Raw genomic sequence first — 15,668 nt, 5'->3', positions numbered from 1 at the left:
TTGATGATGGACCACAGGTTCTCAATGGGGTTCAGATCAGGTGAACAAGGAGGCCATGTCGTTAGATTTTCTTCTTTTATACCCTTTCTTGCCAGCCACGCTGTGGAGTACTTGGACGCGTGTGATGGAGCATTGTCCTGCATGAAAATCATGTTTTTCTTGAAGGATGCAGACTTCTTCCTGTACCACTGCTTGAAGAAGGTGTCTTCCAGAAACTGGCAGTAGGACTGGGAGTTGAGCTTGACTCCATCCTCAACCCGAAAAGGCCCCACAAGCTCATCTTTGATGATACCAGCCCAAACCAGTACTCCACCTCCACCTTGCTGGCGTCTGAGTCGGACTGGAGCTCTCTGCCCTTTACCAATCCAGCCATGGGCCCATCCATCTGGCCCATCAAGACTCACTCTCATTTCATCAGTCCATAAAACCTTAGAAAAATCAGTCTTGAGATATTTCTTGGCCCAGTCTTGACGTTTCAGCTTGTGTGTCTTGTTCAGTGGTGGTCGTCTTTCAGCCTTTCTTACCTTGGCCATGTTTCTGAGTATTGCACACCTTGTGCTTTTGGGCACTCCAGTGATGTTGCAGCTCTGAAATATGGCCAAACTGGTGGCAAGTGGCATCTTGGCAGCTGCACGCTTGACTTTTCTCAGTTTATGGGCAGTTATTTTGCACCTTGGTTTTTCCACACGCTTCTTGCGACCCTGTTGACTATTTTGAATGAAACGCTTGATTGTTTGATGATCACGCTTCAGAAGCTTTGCAATTTTAAGAGTGCTGCATCCCTCTGCAAGATATCTCACTATTTTTTACTTTTCTGAGCCTGTCAAGTCCTTCTTTTGACCCATTTTGCCAAAGGAAAGGAAGTTGCCTAATAATTATGCACACCTGATATAGGGTGTTGATGTCATTAGACCACACCCCTTCTCATTACAGAGATGCACATCACCTAATATGCTTAATTGGTAGTAGGCTTTCGAGCCTATACAGCTTGGAGTAAGACAACATGCATAAAGAGGATGATGTGGTCAAAATACTCATTTGCCTAATAATTCTGCACTCCCTGTATTCATAGGGTGCCTTATCAGTGTCATTGCTGACATGCATTGATTCTTATACTAGTGAAAATACTAGGTAATTTAGGTCCAAACAAAATTAATCAATATATATCTGCACAATAACTTGCAAGGAATAGACAAACTTTTAACATATATTGAGCCTATAAGGATTTGAAAGTACTGTATGTTGTATTGCTTTTACTGGCTTAGTTAAACTTCCTCATACCTATGTATACGTACTGAAAGTCTTATTTTCTCTATATTTCCTGATTAAGGGCTAGATTACAAGTGGAGCGATATTTCATGTTTTTGCAATAGTGAAAACTCTGCTAGGATTTTCATTTTTGCTCTAGTCGGATTGCGCTCATTAAGTGGAAAGTAAACTGTTTTTTCTCCAGCAGTAACCCAAATTTTGCTTAAAGTCAAAATTTTAAAATTGTGTTTTTGCATTCTCCACATAGAATTCAATCGAGAAAAAAAATGGAAAAAAACCACCCTCTCGGGCAAAAACAATGACATATTCTCATTAGCGCTAACCCGACATGCACTTATGAATATTTTATATTCCAATGTTTTTTAACATGTTTGTTTGTAATATGCGCATACCCAATCACATACTGTAATATGTACAAACATGATTTCATACTGTAATATGAAAATATGAAAAATATGTATACATATACAGTATATTAATGTTTTTATATGTGTATATATGTCTATAAATACATACAGACATATAGACATTAGTACTTTGCAATGTATTTTTGATATGTTTTGTGACACTTTTTAGTTTCCCCAGCTCCACAGTTACCACGGTTCTGAGATTGCGGTAAGAATTGTAGCGTAAATCGCAATTTCGCTTAACTTGTAATATCAGCACAAGTATAACTATTCGCAGAAACACGACATTGCTTGCGCAAAAACAGTTGCACCTAACTTGTAATCCAGCCCTAAATTTAAGCCTAGATTTGTGGAGCACAAAAATGCAAGTGGTTTTAGGTTAAGGGTTTTAGGGAGTTAGCTTTTTAACAGATTTGTGATGGATGTGTGATGGTTTAGGGGTTAATAGACTGGAGGGCTATTGTGGTGGGGGTTAATAGTGTAGGGAGTTTATAGTGGTCGGGGCTATATACGGTTAGCGCACAAGCAAAAACTTTTTACTTTCAACTTGTAATGCACACGCTACCTGACACATGCAAAAAGCCTCTATCCAGAGAAGTTAACGGATGAGCCGGAGTGCAAACTACCGCTCCACTCATAATCTAGCCCTTTATGTATAGAAAATTAGCAAATTAATACTTCAATGTACATAAATCAGTTTACTTATGTATAACATTAACTATTGCTTTAAAAACACACAAAAGAAATGTTTCATAAGCATTTAGAATGACCATCATAATAGCAATCTTTTATGAGCTTTGATATTGTTGTGCAGATTAGGCTTACACTCTGAATTGTTTGGTCGAATTTATGTTCCTGGTCTCCTTTTCTGTTACCAGCCAAAGTACTCTGTACTGAAGTTAAATGTGGGTCTCACTCAAGCATTGTTCTATACACAGGTAATAGAAAGGTTACTAGTATTCCCTTGGAAAGGTAGGGAAAGCTAAGTTTGTTATATACTATTTTTGCCTGCTCCATGGTTGATGTATGGATAAGTAGAGTGTGCTTTATTTTGGATTATATATATATATATATATATATATTATTTATTATTATCAGTTATTTGTAGAGTGCCAACAGATTCCGCAATGATATATATATATATATATATATATATATATATATATATATATATATATATATATATATAGGATTTGGTATAAAGAAAGGTTAGTGTAGGTTGTATGCATCCCTGAACAGTAGAGCTTTAGGGAGCGCTTCAAGCTTTCAAAACTAGGGAGAGTCTTGTGGAGCAAGGCAGAGAGTTCCACAAGATGGGAGCCAGTCTGGAGAAGTCCTATAAATGGGAATGTGAGGATTTAACAAGAGAGGAGGATAGTAGGAGGTCATGAATAGAGCGAAGGGGACAGGAGGGAGGGTATCTGGATACAAGGTCTGAGATATAGGGGAGAGCAGTGCAGTTGAGGGCCTTGTATGTCAGAGTCAGAATTTTGTGTTTAACCTGGTGGCAAGAGGAAGCCAGTGAAGGGATTGGCAGAGAAGTGCAGCAGATGAATAGCTATGTGTAAGAAAGATGAGCCTGGCAGAGGCATTCATTATGGATTGTCAAGGAGCTAGGTGGCAGCTAGGGAGACTAGAGAGGACAGAATTGCAGTAGTCGAGGTGGGAAAGGATGTGAGAGTGCATAAAATCTTAGTTGTGACTTTGGAAATGAAATGTCTAATTTTAGAGATGTTTTTAAGGTGGAAGCGGCAGGATTTAGCCAAGGACTGAATGTGAGGAGTGAAAGAAAGATCTGAGTCAAATGTGACCCCAAGACATTGGGCATGTGGGGTAACTATGGAGTCGACAGTTATAGAGAGATTGGGGGTGTAGATTTTGGAAGAAGTGGGGGAAATAAGAAACTCAGTTTTGGAGAGATTTAGCTTAAGATAGTGAGAGGACATCCAGGAAGAGATGTGAGAAAGACAGTTAGTGACACGGGTTAGAAAGGAAGGAGATAGGTCTGGTGCAGAGACGAAGACTTGTGTATTGCAGGCATACACATGATATTAGAACCAATGGGACTTTATTAGGGAACCTAATGATGGCATGTAGATTGAGAAGAGAAGGGGACCGAGGACAGAGCTTGCGGTACCCCAACAGAAAGTGATGATGAGGAAGCCCCAGAGAAGGCTACACTAAAGGTATGGTTAGACAGGTAGGAAGAGAACTACAAGAGGGCTGTGTCACAAATACCGAAGGATTGGAGAGTTTGCAGCAAAAGAGGGTGGTCAACAGTATCAAAGGCTGTGGACAGATCAAGAAGGATAAACAGAGAGAAGTGGCCATTTGATTTTGCTGTAAGTAGGTCATTTGTAACCTTAATGATTGCTGTCTCTGTGGAGTGATGGCCAAGGAGGGAGTTTAATGTAAGGAAATTGGAAAGGCCTGCATATACTAGCTTTTCAAGAAGCTTTAAAGAAAGAGGGAGTTGGGAAATAGGGCGGAAGTTGGATGGGAAGTTTGGATCAAGAGAATATTTTTTGAGGATAGGTGTGACCAGTGCATGTTTCAGAAAGGAGGTAAAAATACTGGTGCTGAGGGAGAGGTTGAAAATATGTGTGAGTATAGGGGTTAGGATAGAAGAGAGGGAGGGGAGTAACTGTGAGGGGATATGGTCAAGGGGACAGGTAGTGAGGTGAGAGCACAGCATAAGTGCAGAAAATTCTTCCTCAGTAACAGGGGAGGAAGATCTGAATTTATGGCTATGTGGGTTGTGGTTGATTGTGAGTGTTTGAGGGGGTGAGAGAATGAAAATATGTTGAGAGCTGTTTTCATTTCTGATGGAGTCGATTTTGTTATTGAAGTGGCTGGCAAAATCTTGAGCTGAGAGAGAAGTTGTATTAGGTGGTGGGGGTGGGTGGTGATGAGTATTGAAAGTGGAGAACAGACGTTTTGGGTTTGAAGAATGAGTAGAGATAAGAGTAGAGAAGTAATGTTGCTTATAAAGATTAAGGGCAGAATAGTAGGAGTCCATTGCCGCTCAGTCATACAGGAACATCTGTAGAGGTACGGTGTCAGAGGAGTATTCCAGGGCTGAGGATGAATGTGTTATTTTCAAGCTATAGTAAGAGGGGCTAGATTGTTAAGGACCGATGTAAGGGTGGAATTATAGTGGCAGATAGATTGGTCAGGGCAGGAAAAGGAGGAGATGGATGAGAGGAGAGGTTCGAGGGAATTAGCAAGCTGTTTCTGACCTAATGACATAATGCTTCTGTGAAGTGTGGTGTGAGGAGTAGAAAGAGAGATAGTTGGAGGAAGGGATGTGATGTTGCAAGGGAGGAGATGGTGGTTAGAAAGAGGAAAAGGGGAGTTAGTGAAGTTTAAAATATTGCATCAATAGCTAAAGATCAGGTAAAGGGAGTGACCATCTTTGTAAGTGGGAGAGTCAGTCCATTGTGACAAACCGAAAGAAGAAGTGAGTAGCAGAAGTTGTTTTGCAGAGGAGGCAGTAGGATTTTCAAGAGGGAGGTTGAAATCACCAAGAATGAGAGCAGGGGTGCCTGAGGAAAGGAAATAAGGAAGCCAGGCAGCCAAGTGATCTAGAAATTGAGGAGCCAGGAGGTCAGTATATGACTGCCAAACGAATAGAGATAGGATGTCACCAGCAGCTAGTATAAGCAAGATGGAGAGTGACATGAGATGAGATGCAGATTTGCAGTAATGAGACTGTTTTTGAGACGAAGTGCAGGGGAGAGAGACAGTGTTTAGGAATAGGTAAAGCTCATGAGTACAAAAGTAAGGTGAGTTAAGAGAGATGGGCTAATGAACAGTGCAGGTGGTGAGGGGGAAGGAGAAATAGAATAAAGTAGTTTGTTATAGAGACATAGAGGTAGCAAAAAGGAATATGAAGATATTGAGCATTTTTACAAAAGTGGGAACCAATTAAACACATAAAACACAGTATTACAGCAACAATTGCAAGGAAACAGTGAGATACTTAAAACACAAAATTACAAGGGTACTTTCCTTGTGTATTGCCCCTTGTCCAATCCTTGTTGAATCATTGTTTAATTCTTATCATAGTGCCTCGTTTTTAAAATGATCACTTCAAAAATGTGAACATATTCAGTTGTAGAAATGCATACTGCCCAGGCAATTCACTCCCCAGTGCAATACACAGCCCAAGCTTGTGTTAAATATACTGTATATGCAGGGCAGTCAGCTGGGTCCACTAAATTAGTTGATTGCTAAGTCAAAGACAATTTATAAGGCCAATTGGAAAGTTAGATTCTGGTCTGGTCAGGGTGAGATAAGTTAAGTAAACAGACAGTAAAATGTGGAGGAGGTTAAGGCTATGGCATATGACAGCTATACATTTAAGAATAATAGGAAGTATTGAACATGGCAATTAACAAAACATTAGAAGTAAGATATTGGGAATAACATTACAATAAATGCAGGACTTATTTAACAACCTAAATATACATATACACATACCAAAAGAGAGTTACAGGAGAGGAAAAAACACCAGAGTGCAGTGAAACGTTTGCAGATGGAGAGTAATTCTATTCACATACCAAAAGCAAGTTACAGGAGAGGAAAAAACACCAGAGTACAGTGAAAAGTTTGCAGATGGTATATATATAAACACGTTCAAAGTATATCTATCCTTTACTGGCTACAACAAATGAGAAGAAATAAACAAGGGGTATGTCCCTGGAATACAAATCTTGATAGCAACATTATATTTCTAAATACTATAAACTCTCCACAATAAAATACTTATTAAGGGCCAGATTACAAGTGTAGTGCTAAATATTGCTTTTTCATGAAAGCGATATTTGCACTCCACAGAGTAATACCAGTGAACACTAATGTGCACTGCTGGTATTACAAGTTGACAGCAATGCGAACTGGCTTAGCATTTTTCATCAGAGAACATTCTAGTGTATTCTAAACTGAGCTTTACAAAGGGGCAGGTGCCCCGAAACATTATTGTCATTTTCTAATAAAGCTTCTTCACCTTGATTAGTGTGTAGCTTTGTTGCTTTGCTGTTATAAACTGTTTATCTTTTGAATATTTATCAAAAAATGCAGTTTTTCTATTCTAAACATTGTTAACTATTAATACCACTTCACTGATAACTATGATGACATCGTTCTTGGCGATGCTCCACTTGTATCTTACTTTATAATTTATTTTGCATTTCTTGAGCTTGCTAAATTGGTATTAAAGCACATGAAGACAAACTGTCTCACTTAAACAGGACATCATTGTATTTAACTGTCTTTGAAAACATGGTTAGACTTCTACATAAAATAATATAATACTTTTTTGCATCCACATATATTTGTTATTTGCATACTTTCATCTTCTTAAAGTAAGGTCTTTACATATTTCTTTGTGTGAACACTCTTATTGTGACAGCTGCTAAAGCAATTTATAAAAGGTTTTATTCAGCCTTCCTTTATTTTTTTACTAAGAAAAAAAATTACCTCATAATTGAGATGTCTAAACTGGCTTTGTTTACACATGAGAGAGATTAAACATTTTCTACTGCGTAACAAAGATTTTAGACATTTTTATTATTACTAGTATCGAAATATTTGCGGAAATGTTTTGGGGTTAAAAAGATATGGTGAGTCTTTTTTTGACAAATATATTGTGACTAGAAGGAGAAAATTCATTTAAAGAAAAAGCCCTTATCTTTTTTTCTTTGTTATTGAAAATAGACATGGTAATTTTGCTACGACCATGGAGCAAAAGAATTGCATAAAAAAGGTTTATTATACTTGAAGTAGGCCAAAAGGCTATCTCAACTTTTGGCAAACTGGAGTTTTCTTAATATTTAATGAGCTGTCAGAACAAATAGCACAATTGTATACAGCTCATACAACCATGACACAAAATATGCTGCCATATTGCATAATACTTTAAAATAAATCCAAAGGTAAAATAAGGAAATGAATGTGCATAAATGTATGTACAGTGTAAAATGGTAATCAAGACAATTTTTTTGTAAAGGCAAATATATTAGGTAGCTGTAAACAATTTTTAAAAATAAATTTATATATATATATATATATATATATATATATATATATAGACTGTGTGTATGTATATATATATATATATATATATACATATATATATATATAGACTGTGTGTGTATATATATATATATATATATATATATATATATATATACACACACGCACACCTATCTATTTATCTATCTATCTAAGTATGCTCTACTTAACAAAAAAGTTACTGAATAAAAATCATCTAAACTAGATAAATTAGTAAAAAGAATGTAATATACAACATATAATCATCCAGATAATGTGTGGTTGTAGGACTGAAAACAGTAATCAAAAAGAACAGTATGTACTACAATCTGATAAAAAAAGGAAGATTTAAAAAAATATATATATACATATATTAGTAGTGAAATTAATTTTAAAAGTAATTTAATATTTTAAATACAATGCCTTAAGAACCAACAATGGGGCATATGCATCAAGCTCCGAATGGCGAGACTGCAGGCTCGCCAGAAACAGCAGTTATGATGCAGCGGTCACAAAGACCACTGCTCCATAACCTGTCCGTCTGCTCTGAGCAGGTGGACAGACATTCCCGGGAATCAACCTGATCGAGTACGATCGGGTTGATTGACACCCCCCTGCTGGTGGCCGCGAGTCTGCAGGGGGTGGCGTTGCACCAGCAGGTCTTGTGAGCTGCTGGTGCAATGCTGAATACGGCGAGCGTATTGCTTGCCGTATTCAGCGCGGTCTGTCGGACCTGATCCACACTGTCGGATTAGGTCCGACAGACCTTGATAACTTGGGGCCAATAAATATAATTGAACAATGACAATATTTTCAAAATATCTACTGGATTATGAAAACAATAAGAAGATCAAACATTATAACATTTAATGATTTCTTTCAATATATCACGAGTGGAGTGCAGGTTAGTGTTCCCACTCTTATGTTAGCTCTGCTAAAAGTAGGCTTTTTGCGTGCGTCGGGTAACGCTCATATTACAAGTTGAAATTAAAAAATGTTTGCACGAGTGCTAATCCAATGTGCAAAAAAATATGAATATCGCAAACTCATTAATATATTTCCTCTTAGACATCAATGGACCGGTCTCCTTACTTCCCTTTGCTTCAAAATTATTGGATTGACTGATCTATAATCGGCTAACTCATTTTATCACAACTAACTCCTTACTTGATCCACTACAATCTGGTTTCTGCCCTAAACACTCAATAGAAACCGCTCTTACTAAAGTAAAAAATTACCTGTTATCAGCTAAAGCGAAGGTCCACTACTCCTTACTAATTATTCTTGAGCTGTCTGCTGCTTTTGACACAGTTGACCATCCTCTCCTCCTAAAAGTCCTACATTCATTTGGCATCTCAGACACAGCCCTCTCCTGGTTTGCATCATTACTCTCAAACTGCTCATTTTCAGTTTCCTTTTATAACATATCTTCTGATCCTGTGCCTCTCTCAGTTGAAGTACCACAAAGCTCTGTCTTGGCTCCCTTGCTTTTCTCTTTATACATCCTCCGTTGGAAAAATGATAGCCTCCTTTGGCTTCCAGTACTACTTATATGCTGATGATACCCAAATCTACCTTTCCTCTCCTGATATCTCTCCCTCTTTACTAACCAGATTTCCAACTGCCTCTCTGCAATTTATTCACACTACCTCCAACTCAATTTGTCCAAAACTAAGCTGCTTCTTATTCCCCCCCTCTTCAAGACATCTGACACCTGACATTTTCCTGATGGTCAGACTCTTTTCTCAACACCTGTCTTGGGGTCACATTTGACTCAGAACTCACATTCAAACCACATATACAAGCGCTAATCAAATCCTGCCAAGCACACCTATGTAACATTTTACAAAAATACTAATTCATTCCCTCATTTCGTCATGCATTTATTATTGCAATCTTCTTCTAAATGGCCTACTAAAACACCACCTCTCCTGCCTCCAATCTGTTATGAATGCTTCAGCTAGACTCATCCACCTAAGTTGTGAATCTACATCAGCTGCTCTGGTCTGCCAGTCTCTACACTGGATCCCCAAACACTCCAGAATACAATTTAAAGTATTAACTATAACTTACAAAGCACTCAGTAGTCTAACTCCAAACTATATTTCCTCTCTCATCTCCAAATATTCCCCATCCCATCTTCTTCGATCAACCCCTGGCCTACGTCTCTCAACTCCTGTTATCTCTACATCTCACTCCCTTCTCCAAGACTTCTCATGTGCTGCTCCTGTCCTCTGAAACTCTCTTCCCCGCTCCATAAGACTATCTCCAACCTTGTATAGCTTCAGACGCTCCTTGAAAACATACCTATTCAGAGAGGCTTACCATCTCTCCTACATCTCTCATCATAACCAAAATAATTATGGAACTACCTGAATCACTGCTGCAACTACAACCCATGTGACAAGCTTCTTCAAACCTTATGTCTCTGCACCCTCAACCTATAGACTGTGAGCTCTCCGGAGCAGGGCCCTCTTCCTCCTGTACTAGATTTGTTTAGTTTTGTTATGTTTTGTATTTTATCACAAATCCTTGTCATTGTATACACCTATCTTTGTACCCAAAGCTACGGAATTTTGCAGTGTTATACAAATAAATGATAATAATAATAACAATAATAATAATAATAGAGATTGAAAAGTGGGGGAAAAAAATAACACCCTTACTAGTGCTCAAAGCCGATCAGTTTCTTGAGTTTCTTACACCTCTCTACTGGAATTTTGGACCACTCTTCTTTCGCCAAGTGCTCCAGGTCATTTAGATAGGAAGGGTTCCTTTTCCCAACTGAAGCTTTGAGATCTCTCCACAGGTGCTCTATGGGATTGAGATCTGGACTGCGGAGGTTAGGTGTAAGGTAGTTAACTAGTGTAGGGGTAGATTGTGTTGGGAAGTTGTGGCAGTATAGGGGTTAATAGGTTAGGGGGTATTGACAGTATAGGGTTTAAGTAGTGTAGGGGGTATTTGAGCTGGGCTATTGTCATTAAAGGGGTTAGTAGTGTAGGGAGTTTTTGAGGTGGACTATTTGCGGTTTAGGGGCTAATAGGTTAGGACATTTATTGTGGTGCTATTGGCAGTTTAGAGGTAAAAAGGTTAGGAAGTTTATTTGTGTAGGCTTTTGTCTGTTCGTGGGTTAATAGGTTAGGAAGTTTATGGCGGGGGGATTTTGGTAGCTTAGGGGTTTGTTAGTGCAGGGTTAGTTTGCGTTGGTAGGTTTTGTCGGTTTATGGATACATAGGTATAGTTATTAGGTTGTGTGCAATATATTTAAAAGTGATCCTTTACTTTACTTCACCAATGCCGGTGCCGATGTTGCTTGGAATATTTCACCTGCATCGCCACCCAATGCGATGTATACTAAAATGCCCCTCAGCAATGCTGTCTTTAAAAAGTAATGTCAGCACTTTTGAATATTTCACCGGCATTCTCAACATCACATCAGATCCCTTTTGAGCATATGGCCACCTTGCAGCCCTTTCGATCACTGGGGCTTAAATCACCAGTTATATTAAGCCTTTGAGCTATGTCCTCATAGTTTCTTCAGAATTTATTGCCTCTTGTCCATCCTTTCTAATTTCAAGTCATTGAAAATGTATAGTATGTATGTAGTTAATTACAACATTAATAAGATGCTAAAAATAATCTTGTTTAATTTGAAGACAACAATGCTTCCTCTATAACTGAAGCTTTACTTATATTACAAAAGAGAAGAGTAACTATCTGTATGCAGCATTTGATTAGCTCAATATTTAAACTATTTGTAATATCGGTTTACATTAGAAGCTTAATTTACATAATATAAACATGTTTTAAGTATCTTCGGATTATTTCTCTTTAAATTAAAAATAAAACAAAAATGTGTTTGTACAATTAAATATATTTGAGATACTGACACCTTTTAATCACTTACATATCCTCGTAAAATATATTATTGTTTCATTACCATTATAGGCCTAGAAGAACGTAAAAATATTTGTACTATTGAGCAATAACACCATTAAAGTTAAATGAATAGAGATCCTTTCCTTGAGCTCATATTACAAGTTGAAAGTAAAAAGTTTTCACTCAAACGAAAGCCTCAGGTGCTCTAACAACTGGAGGTAGGATAGGATATTGAGCAAATTCCCTTTCCCCATAGACTTCTATGGGCTCGAATTATCAAACATAAGGAGAATTCTCCTAGGTGTTCCCCTCAGCTCTTCTTTAGAGAAGCGCATCTGTGTGGTAAAATGTATTAGAAAAAAAAAGTTTTTTTTGTGCTTCTCCAAATTAGTATCTGCTCCTTATTGATCATTGAAAATAAGCAACTATTCTCCACGTAAGTCATATATGAACCAATAGAAATATTTATACAGTCCCCCTTTATACAGTAGCTTTGTTAATGTCCCTCTTCAACAAATTGTCAAGGAAGAAAACAATTTAATTGTTTTTGTGCCACTATTTTAGCGCTTCTTTTACATATTATTCGCATGTCCCAATAGATATAATTTTTGTGCTCTATTATATTTTTTTTATCATCCCAATAGATATTATTTTTGCACTCCAATATAAAGTATTTTTGTAATGTAATGTATGGTGCTTGACCTTGTTCTCATGAACCACCATCTTTGAAATTTTAAAGGGACAATCTATACCAGAATTTTTATTGTTTTAAAAGATATATAATCCATTTATTACCCATTCCCCAGTTTTGCATAACCAACACAGTTATATTTACTGTATATACTTTTTACCTTTGTGATTATCTTGTATCTAAGCCCCTTTATTTCAGTTCTTTTGACAGACTTGCAGTTTAGCCAATCAGTGCTGGCTCCCAGGTAACTTCACGTGCATGAGCACAGTGTTATCTATATGAAACACATGAACTAACACCCTCTAGTGGTAAAAACTGTTAAAATGCATTCTGAAATGAGGCGGCCTTCAATGTCTAAGAAATTAGCATATGAACCTCCTAGGTTAAGCTTTCAACTAAGAATACCAAGAGTACAAAGCAACATTGGTGATAAAAGTAAATTGGAAAATTGTTTAAAATTGCATGCCCTATCTGAATCATGAAAGTTTATTTTGGACTAGACTGTCCCTTTAAGGATGGAAGCAACCTGATGCCAGTAAAGTCAGGATTCAACCCTTCTTTTCTTCAATCAAAACTTTTCTTTTCAACTCTTTTAGCATGGTCAATAGTTATTTTTTTTTATTCCAATTACTTTTGAGGTACTACTAGCACTGATTTTTTTCAATATTCTGTGGAAATTCTTTTTTACCATTGAATTGTAAAACCAGGTTGTGTGCTATTCTGAACTCGGGCCTGCAATATTGTTAGCGGACCCTGAACTATCAAAAGCACTCCATTTGTAATCTGGGCTATAATGTTTTCAGGATAATAGGTTAATAAAAATTGATTTTGCTCTAAATAAAACTATTATAAACAAAAAATAAGATTTTAGAATTTCATTTAATGTCAGTAATATTCTGATGAGTAGTCCTTTTTGTGATATGCCTTTATTATCCTGTATCACTGTGGGATTCATCCAGTGAGTAAATATTAAAGGGACAGTAAACACCAAGGGGCCAAATTATCAAGCTCAGAATGACTGCTGCTCCATAACTTGTACACCTGCTGTGAGCTCTGAATATGATTGGGTTGATTGACACCCTCTGGTAGCTGCTGATTGGCTGCAAATCTGCAGAGGGCGATATTGCACAAGCAGTTCTGGTAACTGCTTGTGCAATGATAAATACCGACAGCATATTCTGTTGGCATTTATCGATGTGCAGCGGACATGATACACTACATTGTATCATGTCCACTCGCACTTTAATAAATATGCCCCCAAAAATGTTATTGTTTAAAAATATAGATATTACCTTTATTTACCATTCCCCAGTTTTGCATAACCAACACTGTTATAGAAATATACGTTTTACCTCTGAGATCCTTGTAACTAAGCTTCTGCAGACAGCCTCCTTATCTCTGATCTTTTGACAGACTTGAATTTCAGGCAATTAGCATTGACTCAACTCCACGGCATGAGCACAATGTTATCTATATGGAACACATGGACTAATGCCCTCTAGCTGTTTAAAACTGTCAAATGCATTCAGATAAGAGGCAGACTTCAGCCAACCTAATTCAATGTTAAAAGTAAATTGGAAAGTGGTTTAAAATGACATGCCCTATCTGAATCATGAAAGTTTAATTTGGACTTTACTGTCCCTTTAGGGGTTAGATTACCAGTGGTGAGCTAACTTTAGTACATAAGCGAAACAGGGTTTTTCTTTGCTTCTTGTGCACAAAGAAAATAGTGCATATTGCAAGATGAAAGTAAACATGTTCACTCAAGCACAATCAAATTTAACCCGCATTGGGTTAGTGCAATGTCAGAGCTAACGTATAAGGTAGGGGAAGGAAAAAAAGGTGCATAAAACATAACTTTTTGATTTAAAAAAAAAAAAAGGTTATTTGTCCAAGGGGATTTATATGTTCTTCTTTACATATTGGGGCCAATTTATCATCAGTCTGTCCGACATGATCCGCTCAGCGACAGACATTGATGAATGCTATCTATCTATCATTGTACAAGCAGTTCTTGCATTGCAGGGGGTGTCAATCAGTCCGATCGTATGAGATCGGGCGGATTAAAGTCTGCAGCCTCAGAGCAGGTGAACCAGTTAAGGACCAGTGGTCTTAAGACCACTGCTTCATAAATGTTGTTTCCTGTGAGGCTTAAGGCTCACTCAGAAACAGGGGCATCAGGGGCCATTCAGCCCTTGATAAATCAGCCCCATTGAATTTAAAATGCTAGGCTTTCATAGTAAATTTTATATATGCTATTTAAAAATGCAAGAATCTTATTTAAATGTAATTTATTTATACCTTTCGAAGGAATTAAAAATAACACAGATGTTTAATCATTAATAACAAAAGCGTTAATATTATACAAGGAGCATCCCTCTCTTGAAGTATTTTCCTGCTGGAACAGCCAATAGAATGCAAGCTCAATCCTATTGGCTGATTGGATCAGCCAATAGGATTGAAGTTCAATCTTATTGGCTGATTGCATCAGCCAATAGGATTTTTTCAACCTTAATTCTGATTGGCTGATTGTCAGGGTGCCAGGAATCAGACTGAGACGAGAAGTGCAAAAATAATCACACCTTAATTAATAGCAAAAAATAATAAAAGTCCACAAGTCAAATAACAAGCCAGGAATCAAAACCAGAGCTGGTAGTCAGTTGAGCCGAGTCAGGAGCCAAAGCGAGTAGTCAGACGAGCCGGAATCAGGAACAAGGAGAACAGCAGAGTCAGGACCAAGCCAGGGATCAGGAACCAGAAGGGACGTCAGACAGCCACAGGAGCTCTCACAAACAGGTCTGAGACAACGCAAGGGCAAAGCATACTGAACAGAGACCCTTTAAATAATAAGTGATGACATCACAATTTCCGAGACTGCATCCTGCCTCACATGGATGATGTACACCAGTCTGGCCATAAAAGGAAGTTCAGGAAATGAGCAGCATCACACAGTATGCACCAGGGTCAGCAAGAGAGGTGAGTAAAATGGCTGCCAGCAGCACATGGCAAACAAAACAGGGAAAAAACCCTGACAGTACCCTCCCCTCAATGACCCCTCCCTGCGGGAGGACAAATGGCTTAATGGGGAAACGGGCATAGAAGGCACGGAGGAGGGCGGGAGCATGAACATCAGAGGAGGGAACCCATGAACGCTCCTCTGGACCGTAGCCCCTCCAATGAACCAAATACTGTATGTGACCCCTGGACATACGAGAATCAATAATGCTGCTGACCTTATACTCCTCATGGTTGTCAACAAAGATAGGATGGGGACAAGGCAACACTTTAGTAAACCGATTACAAACCAATGGTTTCAAGAGGGATACATGAAAAACATTGGAGATGCGCATTGCAGGAGGAAGGTCAAG

Source organism: Bombina bombina, chromosome 2, assembly GCF_027579735.1.
Source record: "Bombina bombina isolate aBomBom1 chromosome 2, aBomBom1.pri, whole genome shotgun sequence".
Lineage (NCBI taxonomy): Eukaryota > Metazoa > Chordata > Amphibia > Anura > Bombinatoridae > Bombina > Bombina bombina.
Note: the sequence above shows the minus strand (reverse complement) of the source record.